Source organism: Labeo rohita, unplaced genomic scaffold, assembly GCF_022985175.1.
Source record: "Labeo rohita strain BAU-BD-2019 unplaced genomic scaffold, IGBB_LRoh.1.0 scaffold_94, whole genome shotgun sequence".
NCBI lineage: Eukaryota > Metazoa > Chordata > Actinopteri > Cypriniformes > Cyprinidae > Labeo > Labeo rohita.
In genome coordinates this window covers 310,654-323,059 of record NW_026129898.1, presented here as the reverse complement: position 1 = coordinate 323,059, position 12,406 = coordinate 310,654, and the positions used below count along the sequence as shown (strand labels likewise).

The following is a 12,406-nucleotide window of genomic DNA, read 5'->3' as shown; positions in this document are numbered from 1 at the left end:
CGACAGGATTCCATTGCCATATTAAGTTTGACCCTTGCTAAAAATAAATTCTTGTTTGGACACTGAGAACAAGATGGTGGTCCTGCCGTACTGTATGTTGTGCCACTGCGTGGTCAAGCTGGCACAGCTGAAGTGTCCAGTTTCACCCTGATTCTGTCGGCCAAAGCAAACACTCCCAAAGCCTTGTGCTCTACATGGTGACATGTTCCCATAGAGGGAGGTGGAAAGAATGGTCTAACAATGCCAGTCGATGCTAATTATGATTTCAGAACAATGTATTCTCAATTCAAGGTCATAGGTTGGATTCCCAGGGAACACGCATAATGATAAAAATGTGCGTGAAAGCACAGCATGTGTCTGCCAGTTGCATTGATATATATAAAAAAGTAATGATAAATCCATACGCCCAAATCATGCACAAGTGTGCATATGTTTTATAGTCTGTTCTGAAAGCATATTTCATGTTAATGTGCACATAATGAGATTCAAACAGCAGCTGATGGTTGGAAACAGAGATAAAGCAGTCAAACATTCCCTCAAATATTAGTTTACAGTCAAAGCGTTGAGTTGGGATATTAATAAAGTTTGACACCTAACCTCGGCTCTTATATTTCGTGTGCTGGCAGCTAAAACACTTGGAGGGAGTTTTGTGTTGCCAAATGACATGGATATATGTACTGTAATTTATTTATTTATTTTTTTGCTTTTCTTTAACTCTTTTACTATGAAGAAAAAAATATATTTTTCTTCTTTTTTTCTTCTTTTCATCAATCAACTGCAATTTATTTGGCTTGCAGTGGCTTTTGCTTTCAAGGTGACCACATAAACCCCTCACAATTCAGTCTTTGTTTTGTAGATACCATTATGTACCATATATTAAATTTTGTTTTGCTAGCTTTGTACTTTATTTAGCATTAACTTTGCAAATCTCCTTCGACACTGATGGAATGATGATAGAATTTCAAAGTCTGTGGCAGTGAAGATGTCATAATGAATCTACTGTTTAACTATAGAGCAAGAGAGAGAGGATTTCTGATGCCCCATACATCAAAACTTTATGACAGCACCCTCTGGTGGCAGGGTCTTTAATAAGCATTGGTGGATTTGTTTATATTTGTACATTTCTACATTTTACAATTATGCATTTGTCACTTGATTTTATCTAAAGCCACTGCTAGATCACTAGACAGTAACAGTGAAGAGAAAGTAAGCCGTTTTTGTGACATGGACTATAGTGTTACAATATATACAATCATGGCCAAAAATATTGACACCCTTGCAATTATGTCAGAAAATGCAACACTTGTCTCAGAAAATTGTTCCAATTGCAAATGTTTTGGTATCCATGTGCTTATTGTTTTTGTTTGCACTGCAAAAATAAATAAATAAATAAATAAATAAATAAATAGAGAAGAAAAGTGAATTTTGATAAAATTTCACAAAGACCTCAAAAATGAACTGGGCAAAATTACTGGCACCTTGTCAAAATTGTAATTAATCCTTTTGTTAAGCATGTGATGCTCCTGTAATTTGTATTTAGACACACCTGTGGCAAATAACAAGTGTGGGCAATTTAGTAATCACACTTGCAACCAGTTAAAATGGAGAAAAGTTGACCCAGCTTTTGTGCTGTGTGTCACACTGAGCATGGAGAAAAGAAAGAAGTGTAAAGAGTTGTCTGTGGATTTGAGAGAAAAAATTGTGGAAAAACATGGACAATCTCAAGGCTTCAAGTCCATATCCAGAGATCTTAATGATCCTGTGTCCACTGTGCGCAATATCATCAAGAGGTTTACAGGCCATGGCACTGTAGCTAACCTCCCTGGATGTGGACAGAAGAGCAAAATGAATAAAAATTACAACAAAGCATTGTTCGAATGGTGGATAAAGAACCCCGATTAACTTCCAAACAAATTCAAGCTGATCTGCAGACACAGGGTACAACACTGGCAGCTCGCACTATCTGTCACCATCTGAATGAAGAGGTATGCTATGGTAGGAGACCATTGCTGACACAAAGGCATAATAAAGCAAGACTGGAATTTGCCAAAACTTATGTGACAAAACCACAATCCTTCTGGAAGAATTTACTGTGGACAGATGAGACAAATGTAGAGCTTTTTGGTAAAGGACATCATGGCACTGTTTACAGAAAAAGAAACGAGGCCTTCAAAGAAAAGAACACAGTTCCTACAGTCAAACATGGTGGAGGTTCAAAGATGTTTTGGAGTTGCTTTGCTGCAACAAACACACTTCAAAAAGCACTCAGAAATGGTTACTAACAAAGCACTGGAGAGTTCTGAAATGGCCAGCAATGAGTCCAGATCTGAATCCCATAGAACACCTGTGGAGAGATCTCAAAACAGCATTTGGGAAAAGGCATCCTTCAAATCTGAATGACCTGCAGCAGTTTGCAAAAGAAGAGTGGTCCAAAATTCCAGTAGAGAGGTGTAAGAAACTCATTCATGGTCACAGGAAGCCATTGATTTCAGTGTTTTTTTTTTTTGTTTGTTTCCCCCAAAGGGGGGTGCTACAAAATATTAAGATAAGGGTGACAATAATTTTATCCAGTGCATTTTTGGGGTTCTGTGTGGAATTGTATCAAATTTGACTCAGTTTTTTTGTGTTGTTCCAATGCAAACAAACAAACAAATAATAATAATAATAATAATAATAATAATAATAAACACCAGGACTACTCTATTGCAGCGTCAGGAAAATCTGTGGACTGAGGGATAGTAAACATTAGAAAACTTGACATGACACATATTCACTTGGTAGACCGTTTCTTCAAATCTGACTTACGAGGCACAGATTTCCATCTGCTGAAGATCAGCCCATGTAAATTACATCAGTCACAAATGTGCATAAAGATACAAAAGGCCTGCGATGCCTCTATTCACATTCTGTCAAAAATCTTTTTGTGGTGAATCTTGTTGCTTGGCAACTACAAACCCGCCAGACTGTTACATGAAGTTGGTGTTTGGTTGTTATTGCTGTTGGTTATTGGTTTGAATCTCTCTGGTTGTTTGAGATGAGCGTCATCCATCCAAAGGACCAGCAGATTAAAAACTGTCCATCAAAAGACCTGGGTGACCCCTATGCATTTATAGAAAAGTGTAAAAGCAAAGCAATGAAAATAGCTATTAAAAGCAGCTTTTAAAATATATATTCATGATATCAGTATATTTAGTTTGAAGTGCAGAATGCTCAAAAATGATTAAAATGTAAAAGCTCTGAATGAGATCAACATATAAAACCAATGCTAGGCCTAAATCTCGTCTATTTTACACTGGAACGGACGACATCTGCCCTCACAATAGCAGCCTTCTTTGCTCTGGTGTCTCTGATGAGACGCGGTTAAACTGTGGCTCGGCTCGGAGCCTAATTGGGTGGGTAATTATGGTTTGACACAAGCAGAGAGCAGAGTTAATTAACCACAGTCTGGTGAATGACATTGATAAGCATACCGGGAATAACACCGCCTTCAAGTCATGTTGGAACGAACACGTTTGTGAGATGAAAGGCCATGAACGTCAGGTAAAGTCAGGTGACGTTGTTCACAAGTTTTTTTATGGTAGGCCAGTTACGTGAGAGATGACTTCGGAATTCATTTCATTCCAGAATATTTAAGTGTAAAAAAATGATGGTTTTGATTTACATCATCATGCAAAGATTGTCATGGGAACTATGCAAATGCGTGACGTTGTAATTGCATTCCAACCAACATCATGAACATCCTAATGCACACACATACTGGGTTTTCATGTTTTATGGCTTCATTTCTTATACATAATCATTATTATGATCTTTATGCAGATCATACAACTTTTACATATATTTTTTACACTGCAGATTGTGTGAATTTAATTCACTTTGGTAATAATTTTCACTATGTATTTTAGAGAGAAAAATATGTGTGCCTGTTTGCCTAAAGTAAAAGATTTCTGTGTAGGACAGCTGTGAATCTCATATTGTTTTGTTTCTGTGGCTTTTTTTTCCAACTCAAATCTAATTTAGCACTTCTGCGACAATAGATAGAGTTGCTGTAGTTTTATTGAAAATCTTTCACAGAGAAGCGAAAGAGTGAGAACGAGAGAGGTACGGTGTAAAATGACACTGCATTTTCTTTGTTTCTCTGTTGACTCACCCCCATTCACACACACAGACACACACACACACACACACACACACACACACACACACACACACACAACCAGTTCCTTTCAGCGACATCACAGAATGAATCCAGCGGAACGGAGCTTTCTAGAACCATTAGATGACACACAAGCATGTGCTCTCTGTCTGTGAATGGCACTTTCCACAAATAGTGCACAAAATAGGGTCTGAAACTTTTAAAAAATGGATGATGTTTTTGTACATTAGTTACAGTTTTGCAGATTTAGGCTAAGTTAAGGTTTAACTCTGTATAATTGTATTTAGCATTGCTGAATCAACCTAGATACATTCATTTATACCATACAAAACTAATTTTATAGCAATTGCAGGTTGCCACTTTTTTACATTGTAGCTTGCGTCCAATAATTTTTCATTCATCATTCTTGTTCCAATAACTTTGCTTATACAGCTTATGCAGCTGTGTAAGAAAAAACTTATAGTCAACACACACACACACAAATGTTTACAAATTGAGAAATTAAATTGCATAATAGAGTGCTATATACAATATATCTAAACATATCAAAAAAGTACAAAATACAGATGCTATTTTTAGATGTCCAGAAGGTCTGAAATGTAACAGTCTAAAATCGTCATTATTAAGGTGAATACAGATTTTTAAAAATGAGCTACTTTTCATTCTAAACTAAATTTGTTACATAGCAAGCATATTTAATGAAAACATGTGATTTATGCCTTTAATGCTCTTAATGGGAGACAAGAGCTTGACAAATCGACAGTCCAAAAACTCTTTCTTCCTTGTTTTTCTCCTCCCATTTCCCTCCCTCTCTCAACTTTCTCTTTGTCGCTGTGTTTCCTCAGGATGTTTTTAGAAGTTCTTCTGTGAGCCTCTTTCTTCTCTGTTCCGTGAACGAGTCGGTCTTGTGACAGGGAGAGAGAACTTCCCCATTACAGCATTTCCTGAGGCGCATGCACTCAAATACACTGCTTTGATATGTCAGGTTTATGGATGTCAGGGTCTCGCTCTCATTTGCATGGACACGTTGTTTTGTCTTTGCACTTGCTTGTATTTTTGCATGTTCACAGCGAGCCTGAGGCTGGACTGAGGTAAACTGAGCATGCACACACATGCATATATGTCCTAGGCTATGATAATTAATTAACAAATAAGTCAGCACATGATGAGCATATGACAAGACAACTATTGTGCATATGAGGAGCAGACTATCAGATAGAAATATCATCTGTGCATCCAGAATCCAGTTGGCTTTTCACTCAATGGCAGCCACACGCGTGTGATGTGAGTCAAAGCAAACTGGGTCACGGCAGCATGGCGGACTGCCACCGTCAGCACTGCATCTAAATCCTCTTCCACTGCACTTACAAATCCCTTTCAAAGAGCAAATTAAAAGCTAACTTGGTGTTAATACTACACTGATACCATTGAACTTCATTCTCAACAACAAGAATTTGCATTTCCAATGCACCAAAGACATTTCCATAAAACTCAAATATAATATACAAATATTGCAATGGGAATTGGCTGATGCACTGCGCCGTGATTAAATGGCTAAGGTCTATCTCTGCTTTTAATTTGAATAAAAACATGCAATCATGTTCCTTATTAAACTCTGCAATGCTTTCATACTCTCTTGTCTTTGGATTTATGATGTATTAAACATTCATGAATGTACAGTCGATATGTGTATTTTGTGGTAAACTTATAGTCTTGAGGGAGCCATTCAGTTTAATCATGTCTATATAACATCGCAAGGTAAAAGTGCTGTTTGTGGTGGAAACACTATTCAATAAACCAGAATTAAAAAGATGCTTGATAAATGGTAGATAGATAGATAGATAGATATATAGATAGATAGATAAATGGTAGATATATATATATATATATAGAGAGAGAGAGAGAGAGAGAGAGAGAGATTATAGATATATAGATAAAAACAATATTAACATTCTAACATGTTGCTGGCACTTTTAGCATGCTAGCATATTTTAGCACATCAGATAGATGGACAGACAGACCAATTGACTGACAGATAGATAGATAGATAGATAGATAGATAGAAACAATTTTAGCAAGTTTCTAGCATTTTGTTAGCAGATTTAGCACAATAGCATGTTTAGGAACACCAGATAGATAGATAGATTACGCCAATAACTTTACTGCCCCATGTGGACAGATGCAGTACTGCAGGGCGCGGGACATTCCACTCTCCTCCCAAATGTAAACCACTGGAATTCTCTTTAAAAAAGTTCAACAGTTCTTGTTATATTTGTGCATAATTGTTTATCTTTTAAAGGTCGGTGTGGTGGCTCTACTGAACGTTTGGTCAGCGGCAAGTGTGATTTAACGCGGCGAGAGAGAAAGAGAGCGCGGATGAGGATGTGGGATTGTGTGGAATAAAAAGGAGGAGGGATTATCTGACCGGATAGCGAAGTGACATCAGGCCCGAAAAATGTGTGTATGTGTGTGTGAGGCTGCAGATTCAGACAGCGTGTGACTGGGAACGAGAGAGAGAGAGAGAGAGGCAAAGAGGAGGGGGTTATAGGGAGGAAAAGGCGTTTCCATTCTCAAACCGGCGAGACGCTCAGAAACGCGCGATCACGATTCGGTGAACGGACGCTTAAAGTTTCCGCGGCGTCTTCGTTCATCACCGCACCGACTTCATCAGATATATTCACACTCTTTGACGCTTTTGTCGCTGATGTTTTGACCGAACAGTGTTTGTGGTGAACTGGACTTTGTATTTGGGTGGCCAAAGCGCACAGCGGATCTCATCCATCGCCACACCGGGAGCATCATCTTCATCATCATCATCATCATCGCTGGATTACCGGAGTAAGTCACTCATCTATGCATTAAACTGTGCTCCAAAGTAATAGAATGGTATTGGATCTTGGAGCGCCACACATACCTTGGTCATCATTCATACAGTACGTGTACCATGGTATTGTCATCTAAAACCCTGTTCAATGGTACTGCCACAGTAGTTTGTAAGATCTATCTATCTATCTATTAGCGGTTTTTGTTTCGATTTAGTTATTCTAATCGTGCGAATAGCGGTCGATCAGTCCGCTATTCAGCTTTGCTGACCCGCGGACCGCTTTCGATCCGGTTCGGCTGATTGTTTGGCGGAATGTGCGCCCTATTAAAATAATAATTTAATTATAGTTGTGTACGCCGGAACAGAACCTGAACGCCTTTCCTATTGTTTTACGTCATAGAACCACCATGATTCAGTGATGTCACGCGACTGTGCAGAATAATGACTAGTGGAGTCCCAATTCCTGATTTTTAAACTAAAATGTTGATTTGTTGTTCAGTGGTGAGCAATATTTTTCCAGCATTATTTTTCTTCTAATTTAACCTAGGAGCTGCATAATGTAGGCTAAGTGCATGAAATTCCTGTACACTGTCTGCTTTCGCCACCAACCCTTTTTTATTTTCAGCAACAAAATCTGGCAACCATCGAACATTCTGGGCTTATTAGTTAAAGGAGCTCAGTGAAACTGCTGTGGAAGCAGTCTGAATAAACTCATAATGCAGCCGCACGACACAAAACCTCTTCCTGTTGGACTGTAGTGCTTCCCTGTTCCTTTCAAAGCCCGTTTTTCATCTCGCTTGAACCAAGCAAAACCAGATCCGTGCGTACAAGCGGAATGACCAGATGCAGGATCTGGTGGTCACACAGGTGTGTGTGCGTTTCCTGCACCTGGCGAATGGTTCCAGCTCTCCTATCTCATATATTGATTTGTGTTTTGCCTGTGGTAAGGGAAGGACGCAGCTCAGCAGAAACACACCTCCCTCATTGTCCTTGTGTGTAAAGAGTGTTTCAGGCTGGCATTGTTTGCTGGCCAAGAATGGTGCTGGAAACCTTGTTCAACAGAAACTTTAGACTATTAACAAGCCAGACCCTCAGCTATACTGTTTTCTTCCGGTCCTGGCGGTCTTCAGTCTCTCCTCCCCCCCAAAAGACTCATCAAATGACAAACAAAACCTAAAAAGGCGGATCATCTAAAGCATGGGTTCTTAACTGGTTGGTCATGAAATGAGTTGCACGTCTGTTTTGGAAAAAAATACCAAATGCAAATAGTACAATCCAACGAACCATGCAATCTTAAGATAGCACAATCCTTATCAAGATTTAAAAGGCAGAAGCAAAATGCCTTCCATATGTTCAGCACTTTACATCTCCTTGGTAAAATTGAACTAAATTAGACCGAGTACGGCTAACAATTTTGGTACCACGTTTACTTACGCAGGTGTTTTTAATGCAGCGGCAGCCTGTTTTTGCAGTTCTTCTAACATTAATTCTTTTCACTGCTGTCTTTGGTTATTTGCTGCTTTTCCTTGATATCTGACAGGGGCGCCTGAGGTGTTTGCTCTTGTCTGGTCTTCACCTCACTATCTACTACACTGAAGCTTTTAAAAAGGCTGTCATTGCTGCTTTTGTCCCTGCAAGTTTTGGTCGCCTAACTCTGGACATGTTATACTACATTTTGGCATAATGCTGAATGACACGGGATGGCAAAGAAAAGCGTTTGATGAGGAGTGTTCTAGTGCCATGCGAGTCTCTCTTGAGTACTGTTACATAAGGTCCATTTGGGGTTTCAGGTTTGCTGTGTGTGTGTGTGTGTGTGTGTTTGGTCCTCTCTGGCAAATCTTACTTGTGCTGTTCAGTCATCTCCAGAGTGATATAATGACCGTGCAATTTTACGTCCGGTCTGGTCTCACTCACAAGGTCGAGCTGAATCTATCCTCTGTTCAGTATCATTTAGAACAGACAAAGGTTCACAGCTCCTCTGATCTCTAGTAGCAGTGCTTTTTAAAACTGACTGGTTAAAAACAAGCTTTCTTGCAGTCGCTCTTCATAGTGTTCATCCTTATTTGGACAGGATTAGTTTTATATGGGGAGGTGCTGGGGAAATGTAATAATTACCAAAGCCTAACTGTGATTTTTTTTTTTAATCCCATCCAAATCGGCCATAATAATTTTTGAGGACTTATTACAGACTGGATATTCCTGTGGTAGTAAAGATTATAGAATATTTTAACTTCAGCGTTCCTGAAGAAAACTTGCATATTTTGATAGACATACCTTACTGGTAAAAACACTGAGCTTGGTTGTACAAGTTTTGGTTTTTAGCTTTAATTTCCAAACAGGAAAAGTCAAATGTCACCATTAGTCTGAAATTGCCTAATGCATTTTATTATGCTAAATAAAAGATTTCAAATGAATGTCGTCTTATTCTTTAGTGCATGACATTTGTTACTCACATTAAATAGAAATTGTATTGAATTGTAGTCTGTTCTGGCTGCTTTATTTAATTTATGTAATGTGTCTCCTAATAATCCTATTGTGTCATGCTGAATATTTCCCGCATAATTAAGTATAGCACAGCTAAATGCAATTCTGGCAAGAGACACAACCATGCACATTTAGCCTTTTAGATGCTGTTATTCATAGAGGAACATCACAAGCAGTTTCAGAGTAAGCTAGAAGCTAGAGTAGTAAAAGACAAGAAAGGTGTTATTTGAACGTAACTTGCTTATTAGAACCTATTCATAGAATTGATACCTTGCAGATGTAATTGAGTCTGAGTAGGTTTTGTGGAGGTTGGAAGCTCTACCACCGAGGAACAGAGATCGAAGTGTCTGCAAAGCAAATTTGTACCAAAGCAACATTGTGATGCATCATCAGGCATCACAGATGAGAAAGAACATAGACTACTAGGAGAGGGTTGAATTAAAAGGTTCCTGAAGTCCGACATCAAAGCCATGAGTTTGATGGACACAGCTGTGAATTGACTATAAACATTACAGATGTCTGCAGTGACAATGAACATGGCTTTTACCTAGTGTTAAAATATGAAATAAGTTTTGCTTTGACTGTAGATGCATCAAAGGATTCCAAACAAAATATCTGTGGACTAACAGCTGCTGAGTGGCCAAGCAATCTGCCCTCTGCAGTTTCTCTCACATACACATACTGAGATGCTCACAGGTACACACTCACACACGCACACAGCACCTCTCATAATTCACTCCCTCTTCAGCCAAATGAAATGTCTCGCTGGGAATAATTGGATTTGATAAGACCTGATTCAGTTCAGATCTGTGCACTCAAATTGTGCTGTTACTGAGAGCATCTGCCAAGGACTGAAGCGCAGTGTGTGTGTGTTTTGAGCGATGGTGGGTGTTGGAGTGGGAGTTATTAAGTGAAGACAACACGATGCACCGCCCGCTGTTTTATTTGGAAACAAATAAATCTATATGTGTCTATTTATCAGCTTATAGAATAGTGTGAGCGGATCATTCTGTTGATTTGTTTACAGCACTTGCATTTGTTAGTTTAAAGAATACTGAATTGATCTTTCCATGAATTCGTTTACAGAATATTCTCTTATAGATGAGAGTAACATCAAAGCGTGAGAGCTTCAGGTCACAAAACCTTTTGAGATCACTCTGACGTCAGCTAATTCTCTACCAAACTGATTTGAAAGCTGTTCGAAATGTTACAGGACTATTATAGTTAAGTAAAACCCAAACCATTAAAAAAAATAATAAAGGAAAACAGATAATTAAAAAAAAATAAAAAATAAAAAATAAAAGTAAATAAATAAAATAAATAAAATAAAATTCTTTAAAAAATAATATAAATTTAAATGCAAAAATAAGTATGTGATGTTAATACAAAAGGTGGAATTAAACAAATGAATAAAGCAATAGTAATTTCACTAAATCATCTGAAATTATTTTGACCATTTAGCTAATGCTCTATTAAAAAAAAAAAAAAAAAAAAAAAATCTTAGAAAGAAAATTCTATTTCAACCAAAATGTTCTTTTTTATTATTTTTTTTTTTTTCATGTTATTTCAGACTTGTATCACTCCCTTTCTTTTTTTTTCTTCTTTCTTCTCGTATAAAAAAAGATTTTGAAAATTATCTTAATATACATACTATGCAAGTCACCAGTGTCCGAAACAACACTGGACCCCACTGACATTTATTGCATGAAAATCTTTGGTGTTCCACATGAATTTTCATTTTTGCATGAACTATTGGTTTAGGCTTTGATCGCATGACCTGAGACTCGGGTAATGCAACTGCAGCTTTCATTTTCACAACACTGCTGCTGAAGCGGATGCTGGTTGTCATGGAAACGGCTTTCCTATACCTCGATGATGTCATGTTCTGATGATGTGCGGACAAATTGATCTTTAGTCTGAAGACACACAATGTCTCTTTGATTCTGGCTAAGAATGACTGTCACTAAAGGTACAGATCCACAAATGTTGTGTTTCTCGTATAATTCTGTGACAGCACCTCATAAAGATAGGAGCTAGGAATGTAAAAATGCATTAAAACAATAATGACTTCTACCAGAATAATGCAATTGTAAGCTAAACTAAAGAATCGTTTACAAATTTACACTAACAGTAATGAAAGCTTTTGAACTGGACAGCGACAAAAATAAACATACAGAAACGAACTGCAAGATTATGAATGACACACTGATGTTGTGCGTGTGTGTAGGTGTGTCGCTTTCTGCTGTAAGTGTTTGTAGATTGATGCGTAATGACTGTCGCTGTCCTGACACACACTCGCTGTGATGGCTAACCTGTAAAGCGGCACGACATCTCGCCCTCTGATATCTCAGCATGAACCCTGAGGTGTGTGAAACCATCAGCCTACAAACCATCTGACTGAACGACACACCACTCCCACGCAAACTACGTTACCCACAATCCCCTAGTGTGGAGCTGAGTCACAGAGAGCCATCAGGACACGCAGTAGTGCGCTCTACGGGATCTGGCCTGGACTCATTGAGATTTACACTTCACATTTGGCACAATTACACTCAAACACATAAACAGTTGGAGATGCATCATGCACGATATGTTTTATGACATTGCCTTGAGACATACTCTTTAATTTTACTGTATTATTATTATTATTCATAATAACAATAATATTGTTCTGAGACACTTCACAACGTTAAAATATGTTAGTGATGTGCTAAAATATGATAACAACCTGTTAAATCATGCTAGCAACATACTTAAAGGTGCAATGTGTAATGTACAGGAGGATCTGTTAACATAAATGCAATATAATATACACAACTATGTTTTCAGAGGTGTAGGCCTTACATAATGAACTGTTATGTTTTTATTACCTTAGAATGAGCAATTACTATCTACATGCACCGCAGGTCCCCTTACTGTACATGGAAATCAAACTGCTCTAC

At 38.1% G+C, this 12,406-nt stretch overlaps 1 protein-coding gene across 1 annotated transcript in view; it reads left to right on the top strand.

Moving 5' to 3' along the window:
• The first annotated feature begins 6,634 nt into the window (after positions 1-6,634).
• The window catches only part of LOC127162443 (astrocytic phosphoprotein PEA-15), a 39,197-nt gene continuing 33,425 nt past the window's right edge, over positions 6,635-12,406 (top strand). The window contains exon 1 of the mRNA XM_051105232.1: positions 6,635-6,994. The gene's annotated coding sequence lies outside the window, so the exon portion shown is untranslated. The remainder of the gene's footprint in view (positions 6,995-12,406) is intronic.